We start from the raw sequence: 12,289 nt of genomic DNA on the forward strand, positions 1-12,289 counted from the left end.
AAAAATGAATGAATGGCCAGGTGCGGTGGCTCATGCCTGTAATCCCAGCACTTTGGGAGGCTGAGGCGGGCGGATCACGAGGTCAGGAGATCAAGACTATCCTGGCTAACACGGTGAAACCCCATCTCTACTAAAAAAAAAAAAAAAAAAAAAAAAATTTAGCGGGGCGTGGTAGCAGGTGCCTATAGTCCCAGCTACTCGGGAGGCTGAGGCAGGAGAATGGCGTGAATCCAGGAAGAGGAGCTTGCAGTGAGCTGAAATTGCGCCACTGCACTCCAGCCTCGGCCACAGAGTGAAACTCCATCTCAAACAAACAAACAAAAAAAAAGAAAAGAAAAGAAAAGAAAAATGAATGGATGGTAATCAGGGAATGGTGGATGGAGAATGGCATAAGTGGATACATGGCCAGCAGGTAGATCATAAAGAGTGGGTGTTGGCCAGGTGCGGTGGCTCTTGCCTGTAACCCCAACACTTTGGGAGGCCAAGGCGGGCAGATCACCTGAGGTCGGGAGTTCGAGACCAGCCTGACCAACATGGAGAAACCCTATCTCTACTAAAAATACAAAATTAGCTGGGCGTGGTGGCGCACATCTGTAATCCCCACTACTCCAAAGGCTAAGGCAGGAGAATCGCTTGAACCCGGAAGGTGGAGGTTGTGGTGAGCAGAGATCACACCATTGCACTCAAGCCTGGGCAACAAGAGTGAAACGCCATCTCCAAAAAAAAAAAAAGTGGGTATTAAATGGTGGATGTTTGGTGAGTGATGAATGCTGAATGGATGGATGGTGGATGGTGAATAGGTAGATGTAGATGGATAGATGGTGGATGATGGTTGCATAAATGGTGAATTGTGGATGGAGATGGATGGATGGATGGTGGATAGTGAATAGATAGTGGATAGTGGATAATGGGTGGATAGCGGATGGTGGATGGGATAGTAAATGGAAGGGTAATGGATGGTAGATAAGTAGATAATGGATAAATGGTGGATGATGGATGGTAGGTGGATGGTGGTTGGTGGGTGGTGGATAGTGAACAAGTTAATGGAGGTGGTGAATATTGAGTGGATGGATGGGTGGCAGATGGCAGATAGTGGATGATAGATGGTGGATGGTGAATGAATGAATGGTGGATGGTGAATAGGTGGATGGCAGATGGTGGATGTGAATGGGATGGATGGGTGGTGGATGAATGGATGGCTGAATGGCTAATGGTGGATGGCAGATTGTGGGTAAGTGGATGGTGGATGGATGGATGGTGGATGGTAGATAGTGGATGAGAGATGACAGATGAATGGTGGATGGTGGATGAGTGGATGGCGAATAGGTGAATGGACACATGGATGGGAGGATGGATGGATGGTGGATGGTGGGTGACTGAATGATGGGTGGATGGTGGATGGATGGATGGTGGATGGTGGATGTGCGAATGGATGGGTGGATGGATGAATGAACGGTGGATGAGTGAATTGTGGATGATGGATGAATGGATGGTGGATATGTGGATGGGTAGATGGATGGATGAATAGATGGATGGTGGAGAAAGGATGGTGGATGAGTGAATGGTGAATGTGTGGATGGCTGGTGGATGAATGGATGGATGGTAGGTGGTAGATGGGTGGATGGTGAATGTGTGGATGGATAGATGGTGAATGGATGGATAGTGGGAGTGGGTGGTGGATGGATGAATGGTAGATAGATGGATGGTGGACGTATGCATGAATAGATGGTGGGTAAATGAATGGTGAATGAGTGGGTGGTAGATGGATGGGTGGTGAATGAGTGGATGATGGATAGGTGAATGGATGAATGGAGGATGGGTGAATGATGGATGGATAAGTGGGTAGATTGGTGGATAGAAGGATGTTGGATGACGGATGGTAGATAGATGGAAGGTAATGGTGGATGGTGAATGACGGATGGATGGGTGGTGCGTTATGAATGGTGGATGATGGGTGGTGGATTGACAGAGGATAGTATTTTGTAGAAGGACAGTTGATCAATAGACAGATGATGGATGGTAGATGAAAGTAGATAGTTGGCCGGGCGCAGTGGCTCACTCCTGTAACCCAGCACTTTAGGAGGCTGAGGATGGAGGATTATTTGAAGTCAGGAGTTCAAGACCAGCACGGACAACATGGTGAAACCTTGTCTCTACTAAAAATACAAAAATTAGCCGAATGTGATGGTGCACGCTTGTAATCCCAACTACTCAGGAGGCTGGGGCCGAATTGCTTCAACCCGGGAGGTGGAGGTTGCAGTGAGCCGAGATTGTGCCACTCCACTCCAGCCTGGGCGACAGAGTGAGACTCTGTCAAAAAAAAAAAAAAGATGGTTGATTGGTTAATTGTGAATGGTGAGTGGGTAAGTGTATGGATGGTAGCTCACAGATGGTGAATGTCATTGGTGGATAGATGGATAGAAGAGTGATTGTGGAAGAATGATTGATGGATGGTAGTTGAATAAAGGAGAATGGGGGAAGGGCAGATGGTGGCAAAATGAATCATGGTTGCATAGTGGATGGTTGACGGGTGAAACAGAAATTGTAGCTGTTGATGGATGTGTACGTATGGATAGTTTGCTGCAATGGATGGTGGGTGAGAGAAAGTTGTGGATTTTGGATGGTGAAAGGTTGTAGATGGATGTTGGACAAGACCAAATGGAGGGATGGATTGATGGTGGATGAATAATGGGGAATGAATTTTAGATGATGTGTGAATGGATAGTAGGTAGAGAGATAGTAGGTAGGTGGATGAGAGTACAGGAGTTACTGGATATAAATAAATGGGTGGGTGGACAGAGCATGGTGGATGAATTGTGAATGAATGTGGGCTAGGTGATGGATACATGATTGATAGGGGGTTGGGGGAATGGGTCTGCAGTGGATGCTTGCATCTGCATCATACACGTTGGAATGGCTGGGTGGTGAGTGAATGGAGGATGGATTTGTGGGTGATGGGAGGCAGAGAGGTAGAAAGATGAACAGCAAATAGATTGTCCATGATGTTTGGATGATTTGGTGATGGGGAGATGGGTTTCTGGGAGGGTGGTGAATTGGTCATTAGGGGATTACTGGTGGAGAGATGGATGGTGTGCCTTGTGGATTGGGGAGACACTGGTTGTGGCTGATGGAAGGGGAGAATGGTGGATGGTTACACTGGGTTCCAATGGCAGGATGGTTGATGAGTGACTAGGGGAGGGTGCAGGAAGGGTGGATGGTGGAGGTGGGTATGTAGGCAGAGGACTGAGGGTGAAAGGGAAACTACTCAGTCTTGGAGACTTCTAGGACCTTCCACCCTCCAGGCCATCCTGCTGTTTCCTGCACCCCCACCCTTCACCTGCAGACCCTGCCATGAGCACCCCTTTGCTTGGCCTGGTATTTGCTTCTTTCATGAGTGACAGGCTACATCTGGGGAGGAAGGAGCTGCCACTGGGGGGAGCTCTGCTTCTTTTTGTGTCCCAGGTGGGCGCCTTGCCTCAACATCTCTAATACCACCACTGTTGCCCCTTACCCTGGAAGGATCACCTTGAGCAGAGGCCCCGGCGCTCAGCGGCTCTGCGGTGTTGGCCCAGCCTAGGACGGGGAGGGTAGGTCCTCGTGGTCCTGGAGTTTGGCCGGCCCCTTGCTGGACTCACAGGTCCTCAATCAGGAACAAACAGGATATTCTGGGGTCACATCTGTTTTGCCCCTTGTCTTGCTTCTCAGTGGGAAGGAGGCAGTTTGATTGATTGGGCTGCGTTGGGCTTCACCTCTGAGTGTCTGGCTCTGCCCCCCATCCCCACCTCCATCATAAATGCAGAGAGCCAGGTGAGGCTCAGCAAACTTCACCCCTGGGGCTCAGGGCCACAGTCAAGCCTGAAAGGGCCCAGAGGCTGGGGCTACTTCTCCTCATGGTGGGGCCTCAGGGGAGTGCAGAGGGCTGGATGGCCAGGACTTGGAGCAGCAATGGAGTGTCTTTGACCAATGCTGCCCCACCTGGGCAGGCCATTCCTAGATTGTGCTGTGTGGAGAGGGTAGTGAGGCCACTTGGCTTCCTAGTCAGGGGAGGCTTCCTGAAGGAGGTGGCATTAAAATGAGACAGGAAGGATGAGATCACAGCTGCAGCCACAGTGAGGAGGTTGAATTGAAGGTGGCAGACCAGAGTGGGCTGGGGCTGGCGGGGTGGGGTACTGGGATCCATCTCTCTTACCCTGAGTAGCAGCTGGAGGTGGGTCCAGCAGTCAGAGGGTGGCCCAGTGGGTTCACACGAGACAGCAGATAGGCACCAGGGCACTGGGCAGACAAGCGGTACCGGAACGACTCACATGCAGAGATGTGAGTTGAGGAATGCCTGAGACCACACTGCAGGTGCCATGTGTGCACAGAAAGCCCTTGAGCATATGCACAGGTGCCCCTGGTACTCAGGCACACGTGGGGGCACACGCTTGCAAATGGCCCAGAACCTCAGCAGGGAGTCGGAGAAATGCAAAGCCCCAGAGTTTTCTCCAATGAACAGAACCTCTCACGGCCCAACTGCTTCAGCTAAGGCTGCATCTAGAGGCTGTGTCAGTCATTCGGTCCCTGTGTCTGCCTCCGTTATGGCTGGCGGCCCTCCTGTGTGGGTTTCCCTGTGTGCACACCTGGCAAGGAAGGTGTCTTGGGAGAGTGAGACTCACCACCTCCTTGACCAGGCCATGGCAGCAGGGTCCCAGTGAGGTCTGATTGGTTCCTGTCTCCAACTCTGCACCAATTACTGTAGCCCGAGGTTGCTGTGCTCTGATTGGCCAGCCTGGCTCACAGCCTCCCCTGAGGTGTGGGGGCAGCAAGAGTGACAACCCTGCCTCCTGCACATGGCAGGGCCAGGGAAAAGGTGGGGTGGGTCTGGGACATTAGCAAGCCAGGGGAAGAGCCCACCAAGACCTCGAGACAGGAACATGAGGGAGGCTTTGAGGGAGCCAAGAAGACCCACTGCGGTGGCTGGTGCCTGTGGTCCCAGCGCCCCAGAGGCTGAGGCAGGAGGACTGCTTGAGCCCAGGAATTTGAAGCTGCAGTGAACTGCGATTACCCCAGCCTGGGCAACAGAGCAAGACCTCATGTATTTTTTTTTTTTTTTTTTTTTAAAGGAAGGCGGCTGGGCATAGTGGCTCACACCTGTAATCCCAGCACTTTGGGAGGCCAAGGCAGGCAGATCACCTGAGATCAGGAGTTTGAGATCAGTCTGGCCAACATGGTGAAACCCTGTCTCTACTAAAAATACAAAAATTAGCCGGGCTTGGTGATGGGCGCCTGTAATCCCAGCTACTCGGGAGGCTGAGGCAGGAGATTTGTTGGAACCCAGGAGGCAGAGGTTGCAGTGAGCCGAGCTTGTGCCACAGCACTCCAGCCTGGGCGACAGAGCGAGATCTGTCTCACAAAAAAGGAAGGCAAGAGGCAGGAGAGAAGGGAAGAGAGAGCAGGTGAGGCCAGGGGGCTTGCTGAGAGCAGCTGGTGCTGGGATGGGTTGGATATAACTCAGAGGGAAGCCCAGGAGGGTGTGGACCAGGGGTCTCCACCTCGCTTGGATGGGGCTGGGCCTGCTGCCTGTCTGCTGGGGTGCGGGACAGGCGGGGCCCCCCTGGTGGCCTCTAGCAGTGGTGAGACAAGTCCTGGGCCCCGTCCAGGACTTCCAATGCTGTCTGAAGCTGCGCAATTCACTTCACCTCCATTCCATTCGTCACCTGCAGAGCGAGGGTGGCAGTGCCCATCTCACAGGGCACAGGGGCCCAGTGCCCCTTCAGGCTGTAGCCCTGGCCTGTGGGGGTGGGGTAGGGGAGCAGGAGCACCAGGAGACGAGAGCTCAACCCTGGAGGCACCGTTGGTGGCTTCTCCATCCATGGACAATGGGAGGAGGAGGACATCAGGGTGTTGGGGAGCTGAGGGTCTCAGGAGTACCAGCTGGGAAGCTGCCCCTGAGTGACTTGCTTCAACCCCACCCCAGGTGGGGAGGGCTCTGCAAGACCCAGACCAGGGTCCAGCCACTGTGCTGCCTCCACCTCCACTCCTCCTTCTGCACGGAGGGTTAATCTGCCCCTGCCCCTGCGCTGTATGGAGGGGAAGGTTGTCAGGTGTTCGCCGGCCTCTGGGTCAAGAGGAGCCCCCGCTGGCAGTCAAGGTCACTGACTTGGCACTCAAAAACCCTTACTGTCCCTCATTGGGCAGAGTCCCCACGAAGTTGGCCGGACCAGGACACGAGTGGCTGTGACCCGGGCTGGGTATGTGGAGCCTGGGCGTGGCTGGTGGAGAGCAGTTACCCAGCACGAGGTGACCAGCGAGAGCTGTGCCAAGCAGGCCGCCTGAGATGGAGCTGGGCCCATGGGTGCTGAGGAATGGCTGGGACCACACTGCAGGTGCACAGAAGGCCCTTGAGCATATGCACAGGTGCCCCCGGCCCTCAGGCACACATGGGGACACACGCTTGCAAATGGCTCAGAACCTCAGCAGGGAGTGGGAGAACTGTGGAGCCCCAAGTGCCACAGGGGCCAGGGAGGTGGCGGGAGCCAGTGCCGGTGCCGGCAGTCCTCCGAGCTGAGTGGCTGTAGGCGAGGGTGCAGGGCCCAGCCAGGGAGGGCACAGCCACCCTCCCCAAGGTCCAAGGTCCCTCGCAGGAGTGCTTCCTGTGGGCGATGGCCTGTCCATGTGGAGTGCTCACATGTGGCCTCTCGGGTGGACACCAGCATCATCTCCCTTTGACATGAAGCAGAGGCGCTGGGTATGCGCTCGTGTGAGCTGCGCCCCTGGCCCCTAGACCCCGCCCAGCAGGTGCCAGCCCTCTTTCTGCCCTGTCCCCAGATCTGGGCCCCTTTGGCTCGCCGGGGTCTGGGCAGGGGGTTCTGAGCTCTGCCCTGGGAGGCTGACCCTGGAGCCTGGGGGTCCCTGGGGACTGAGCCCACTGAAAGCTGTGGTCTGAGTGGAGGAAGTAGGTTGGGACAGCCCCACAGGCGTCCTTCCCCTCCACCTTTAACTTCTAATCAAGTAACTCCGCACAGGACCGAGTCCCCCGAGCAGCACTGAGGCACTGAAAGGATCCAGACGCCAGGCCTGGTCTCCAGCCTCCAGGTGATCTGTGGCTGCAGGGTCAAGACAGAGGCTTTGACGATGACCTTGAAAATTAAAAAAATTTTAAAAAATTAAAAGCATAGGCAGGCTGGGCGTGGTGGCTCACACCTGTGATCCCAGCACTTCGGGAGGCTGAGGCAGGCGTATCATGAGGTCAGGAGATGGAGACCATCCTGGCTAACACGGTGAAACCCCGTCTCTACTGAAAATACAAAAAGTTAGCAGGGCGTGGTGGCGGGCGCCTGTAGTCCCAGCTGCTTGGAGGCTGAGGCAGGAGAATGGCGTAAACCCAGGAGCTTGCAGTGAGCCAAGATAGCGCCACCGCACTCCAGCCCGGGCGACAGAGCGAGACTTTGTCAAATAAATAAATAAATAAAAGCATGGCAGTGCAGACACCTCTCCTGCACAGCCCTTTGGTTCTTCTGGTCTTTTAACAAGAAATTGCTGATTTTAGGGTTAGATTATATAACTGCTCATTTTCAGGAAACTGAAAACCCCCTGGACTTCAATTCACAATCAAAGTTCTAGGCTGCCACCCATGTGGCTCCACTGGTGTCCTGCAGGGCTTGTGGCCCGGTCCAAGTGCCGCTGTCTCCCAAAGGCCTGCAGGGCAGCGTGGGGAGGGTGTGCTGCCCGATCCAGCCCAGCAGCCGAGCCCCGGCCTCCTCCCCAGGCCTTGCTTTCCTTATCGAAACTCCAGGTCACCAGCCTCCCACCAAGCACTGTCCACCTTCAGTCCAGACTCTGCCCTGGTTCAGTTGCCTGGTTGGCTCCCGGGTGTGGGGGCTGCTGCAGGGCAGAGCCAGGGCCACGGGGGAGCTGTGGCTGAGGGGTCTGAGTGCATGCCTCCCTGCTCCGCACCGCTCCCATTCCAGCATCGCTCATCTGGGCCAGAACAGAGCAGCCCCCTGAGCTGAGGGGAGGCAGGCGAGGGCCACAACCCCCTCCTTCCCTAGGCCTAGATAGTGACACCCCTGGTTCCCAACTCCCTGCAAGAGTTGGGCTGCCCCTAGCAGGACGGAGCCACGTGATGGCCTGGTGTGCACCTGAGGGCCGGACTCAGTCCCTCCATCCCCCTTGAGGTCTGGACGTCAGGCTGGAGGTAGGGAATCCCTGCCCAAGGAGCAGCTCAGAAGCTCCCACTCCTCCCCCCGGTCGTTTCTTGCTGCATGACCTGAGGCCGGCACTGCAGATGTCCCCGCTAGCGCCCTCAGCCCAGGCCAGGCCAGCAGGTCTTGGGGTTTGCCGTCCATCTACTCTCCTGTAGGACTCCCAGAGGGTGCAAGAACCCAGGTCGGGTGCAGGGGCGCAAGCCTGTAATCCCAGCACTTTGAGAGGCCGAGACGGGGGGATCACCTGAGCTCAGGAGGTCAGGACCACCCTGGGCAACATGGCAAAACCCCGTCTCTACTAAAAATACAAAAATCAGCCCGGCATGGTGGCATGCACCCGTGGTCCCAGCTACTCAGGAGACTGAGGTGGGAGGATCACTCGAGCCTGAGAGGTTGAGGCTGCAGTGAGCCGAGATCACACCACTGCACTCTAGCCTGGGTGACAGGGAGAGACCCTGTCTCAAAAAAAAAAAAAAAAAAGGGAGGTCAAGGCGGGCGATCACCAGAGGTCGCAAGTTTGAGATCAGCCTGACCAACAGGTAGAAACCCCGTCTGTAATCCCAGCTATTCGGGAGGCTGAGGCAGGAGAATCGCTTGAAGCCGGGTGGCGGAGGTTGTGGTGAGTCGAGATCGCGCCACTGCACTCCAGCCTGGGCGAGAAGAGCGAAACTCTGTCTCAAAAACAGAAAAAAAAAAAAAAAAAAGGATCCAGTTTCTGTAATCCTCAAGCCAGCCCCCTCCAGCTGACACTCCCCGTTCGCCGGCACGTGGTGCTGGCTGTCCTCGCCGTGCTATCCCTGGCCCAGCTCACACTTGCGGTCAGCGGTGCACCTGCCTGGTCTCCATCGGTGTCCTGGTGTCCTCAAGGCTGCAGTAGGACCCTGGGCTTGAGGGCACAGGGAAGATGGATGGAGCACAGGGAAGATGGACGGAGCACAGGGAAGATGGATGGAGCACAGGGAAGATGGATGGAGCACAGGCCCCCACCACATGGGTGTGAAGATTTGGAACCCCCAGATGGAAGGACCGGTAAGGCTGTCCTGGGGCAGCTCCCGGGAGCCAAGGTACCACAGGCTCCCCGTCGTGTGTGGGGTGAAGGCTGCCAGTCCCAGGAGGATTCCAGCGCCCCACTACTGCCACCAGCCAGGGCACAGCAGGGGTGGTGTGGGCCTGCAGAGAGGGCGGGGCTGGTGCTGGGCGGGCATGGGACCCTCAGGAGAGGCCCCGAGACCTTGAGGGAGGACCCTGGGGAGTGCTCCTAGGACTACTCCTTCCTGCTCAGTGGGCCACACGTGGGGGGCCAGATGTGGGGGGCCACGTCTGTTTTGGATGTGGCCCCAAGCAGTGCCCTGAAGGATGGGGAGGGACTGAGCAGGGCGCTGTGGTGGCTGCAGCGGACCCTGGGAGAAGCAGGACAGTGGGGGAGGGCTGAGTGGGTCTCCCCATCTGATAATTTTGGGGGAACTCGAGGGAGATGCAGAGCTTCCTGCTACCAGGCCTGACCCAAACAACTTCCTGGAGAAATGGAAGGCAGGCCACAGTGGCAGTGGCGCCCAGGAGCCCTTAACTCTGCCACGAGCAGCTGCTGAAGGACACTGCCCAGACCCGGCATGGCAGCACTGGTGTCACTCCTTATTAACCATCCTGTTTCAGTGGAAGGAGGTGCTGTTCTTCCAATGTACAGAGGAGGAAACTGAGGCTCGAAGGCTTCAAAGTCCCACGAAGTGGTGGAGCGGACGCTGACCCCAGGCCTGTGGGTCCAGCATGCCCTTTCCACCATGCCAGATGGCGGGCACGTGTCCGGGTAGGAGGTCAGAGCTCCGCCTTATATACTCTGGACCAAGCCACAGACCTGTGAGCCTGGCCCCCGGGATTCCCTTCAGGTCAGAGGCTGCAGGCAAAACTGTAAGCAAAGTGGGCCCCTTGCTGAGAATTACAAAGAATTTCAAGATGGTGACAGAGGGCAGCGACCCAAGCATAGGCCTCTGGCCACACAGGTCTTGGCCCAGTGGCCATCCCGGGCCCAGCCACTGAGAGGACAGCCGCGGGGTCCGGCAGGAGGGAGGGCCACTCACCTGGGGCCCAGCCTGCAAGAGACGGTGTGATCAGAAACTGAGACTCCATCATCAGATTTATTTTCCTCTAATAAGACAGTTTAGCATCTCCGAGTTTTGCATTCTACAGTCTTACAAACTTTAGTTATTAGCATCAGAAACACAAAAACATTGCAAGACCTCAAAACACAAATAAATACCAAATAAAACCACACATAGTATACAATAAACAAAAAGATAAAACAGTAATGCTATCAGAAAGTCAGGCATGTTGCCAACTCACAGTAACAACATGATTATTGCTGGGCAATCACTGACGGTCTTTTTGTTTTTTTCTTAGAAGAGCGGAAAACAGGACCCGAATCACTGGTCACAGAATCACTTGGACTGTCAAGATGTGTCCTCACAGCAAGCGGCTACTACAGACGCAATTTTTAAAACAGGCAGATTAAAAAGATAGGGTCGAGTGAGAGACTGGCCTTCTTTGGTCTTTGTTTTTGGGTAACAGAACTGAACACAGAGGCACCGGCAGAGGAGGGTTGCAAATCGGCAGATGCTGTGCAGCGTCTACACTGCCCTCCACACTCCACACACCTTCTCCTACGGGCATTTCTTAGAGAAATCACCGGACATCATGCCAGCTTGTGTGTTTTCCAATTAAGTCACTGAATTTGCTGTTGGAGGGGGTATCTTACTTGTCTGAGGGGACTAAGTTGTCAAAACCAATCATCGCCTAATTACAGGAGTGGTGCAGCGATCCTGGACTTCTAGCATCTTTTCACGGTGAGTTCACAAGACAGACTAGACACAGTGCAGCAGGAGAAATGAAATGCAGGCTCTGCTTGGCCACCGGGGCCTCCTCCCCCGCACAGCTGCCAGCCCAGAGGCGGCCGAGGCTTCACACGTCTGCCCTGCAGCCACACGTGGGGCACACCTGGGTCAGCTGGAGAACGCCCTTGCAGAGAGCTGCGGGCCCCGCCTCACACCGCCTGCTGGCCCGGCTCCCTGATGCCACCATGCCTGTGACCATCAACACCAGCCTGGACGAGGCAGCAATAATGACCAGGCAGCCTGCCCACACTGACCTCACCTGGCCTGGGCCCCGGTGGACACATTCTACTTTGGAGAAAACAGAGCTACTGAGATTTGCAAACGGAAAACAGAACAATGGTCATGGGCTGAGAAGTAGATTTGGGTGACAGACCCTCATTCATCTCACAGACACAAAAGCAAAGGGGCTCCCAGCACTCTCCCTAGCTCTCCTGCAGTCTACTAAGTAAAGATCTGCACTAAATTTTTTTAAAAACAGTATTTTACAGTTCTGCTGGAGCCCTTTTGACACACAAATTACCCCCAGTACAGGCAGGAGTCTGGCAGGGCTGGGGATTGAGCAAGGGGCCCGCAAGGGGAGTCTGCGCCTGCCCAACCCTGCGATGGCCCTCGGAGACAGTGGCACTGCCACCCTGCTGGGGCTGTGCACAGGGTAACAGTCCGCACGCCAATCCTCCCTGTGCAGGGGAGAAAGGAGGTGTCAGCCCAGCTGTTGGGATCAGCGTACTCCCCGGCCCTCCCTTGAGTTGACAAGGAATGGCCCCACTAGGGACAGAACGGTTGTTTAAGGACCCATCCAGACCACTCTTCCTTTGTCTGACATCACCTCTGGCTGAAGGATGTGGGTCCACCATGGTGACTACCACCAGACACCATCAAGCAAAAGGGGTGCTGGAATGTGACGCTGGCATGGCCGACATCCATGGGACATGTGGCCCCTGGCCCAGGGTGACTGAGGACCCTGGAGCAGGCTGAGATGGTCTGGGAGGCAGCTGGTTGTCCCAGGGACTGTGCCTGGAACTGCATCCTCACCGAGCTGGGCCACACGGGGTTGTGGGGAAGCCTCCTGCCACAGCCAGTGCAGTGAGAGCCCTGGCAGGCGGTGGGCCTGTGGGGCCCGGGCCAAGGAAGTGACCCAAAGAGCAGGAGCCCCAGTCCGCCACGCCACGGCTCCCAGTACGCCACGCCACGGCTCCCCGGCACCACAGGCCAAGAAGG

Source organism: Colobus angolensis, unplaced genomic scaffold (assembly GCF_000951035.1).
Source record: "Colobus angolensis palliatus isolate OR3802 unplaced genomic scaffold, Cang.pa_1.0 Scaffold32, whole genome shotgun sequence".
NCBI classification, from domain to species: Eukaryota; Metazoa; Chordata; class Mammalia; order Primates; family Cercopithecidae; genus Colobus; species Colobus angolensis.